At 38.4% G+C, this 1,509-nt stretch overlaps 1 protein-coding gene across 1 annotated transcript in view; it reads left to right on the forward strand.

Annotated features, from left to right (window-relative positions):
- LOC103590685 (rho GTPase-activating protein 26) overlaps nt 1-1,509 on the forward strand; it is a 278,026-nt gene that overhangs the window by 123,329 nt on the left and 153,188 nt on the right. The gene's annotated exons all lie outside the window — the stretch shown is intronic.

The raw sequence follows: 1,509 nt of genomic DNA on the forward strand, positions 1-1,509 counted from the left end.
TCTCTCTTGCCCCTCCTCTTTTTTTTTTTTTTTTTAAGAAATCTATAAGAACTTGCATTTCCATTTCTTGGCATTCTGTTTGTTGTAGTGTGTGTGTCTTAGGGAGGTTTCACTGTAACAGACAGTAGCTTCATGGCGAAGAAGGACTCTAGAGCCAGACTTCCTGAATTTAAATCCCAGCCTAGCCATTTACTAGCTATGTTCTTGGGTGAGTTATTTCTCTGAGTCTCACTTTCCTCATCTGCAAAATGGGGATAATAATATCACCTACCTTATAAAGATGCTATGAGGATTGACTGAGTTTATCTATGTAAAATGTTTATATAAGAGCTCGAATAACACCCAATGAAAAGTTAGCAATTATTTTTTATTTATGAGGAAATGAGTCAAATGCCAATATTAACAGGGTCTATCTCTTTAATATAATCTTGGTTATTCTAAAAGCATTACTTACAGAATATCATAGAAAATGGTGAAGGCCCAGCTGCTGTGTCTGAGGAGCTCACAGCCTCACTGGGGAAGCAATATGTATGGTGTAAAGAGCTAGCCAAGGTAGCAAGCAGTTTAGTGACAGGTTGGACAGGATGATTTAGAAGTGCAGGAGGGATTTTAAAGAGTAGAAAATTATTGTAGTTTGCATATGTTTTTCAGGTCATGCAGTGAGGCACCTGGAGAGCTAGTGAAAAGAAATTTCCAGTCTCACTATAGGACAAAGACAAAGTGATAGGGATTTGCCCAAAGTTAAATTAAATGAGTTGGTGGAGAGGCTGGATGTAGGATTCAGATGTTTGGCCTTCACTTTTGTACAGAAGTTCTTGTCTTTGTACATACCAATTTTTAGGCAGGTCAGTGGCTTCAGGAGCTGTGAGGATAGGAAGAAGATACTTACACAAAGGAAAAGCTACAGATGAGATCAGTGGTTCTCAAACTATTAGAAATGCAAATTCTCAGGCTCCACCCCAGACCTGAAATTTAAGGGTGCGGTCCCTTAAATTTAATAAGCCCTTTAGGTGGTTTTGCTACACATTACAGTTTGAGCCTCTGGCCTAGATTCTATAAAGGAAGAACAGGAAATAACAGTATTAGCTAAAACTGTGTCATGTACTGTGTAAGCACTTTGCCTACATTATGTCATTCGATCCTTGTAATATCTCTGAGGGTAGGGACTGTTTTTATCCCTATTTTCTTATGAAGAAATGGAAACATAAGTTTATTTACATGTCTAAGGTCATATCTAGTAAGTAGGGTTGGAATGGTCTGGCTCTTATTCTCCACGAAACAACATTTCATTGCTTACAGGTGGAAGAAAGCCAGCAAGAATTCAATTGAACAAAACTGGTGGAGTCCCTGGGTGTGGGTGTTCATATTTCAGATTGGTTGCACTGAAGGGAATCTTGCAGCCATTCACAGAACCTCAGTGCACATTGACCGTGTTTATTTGTTTCTTAGAAAGTAACTTCAAGTACCAGGTATTACTGACCTTAGAAAAACAAACAAAGGTTTTGTGTT

The sequence above is a fragment of the Galeopterus variegatus genome, unplaced genomic scaffold, assembly GCF_000696425.1.
Source record: "Galeopterus variegatus unplaced genomic scaffold, G_variegatus-3.0.2 Scaffold858, whole genome shotgun sequence".
Lineage (NCBI taxonomy): Eukaryota > Metazoa > Chordata > Mammalia > Dermoptera > Cynocephalidae > Galeopterus > Galeopterus variegatus.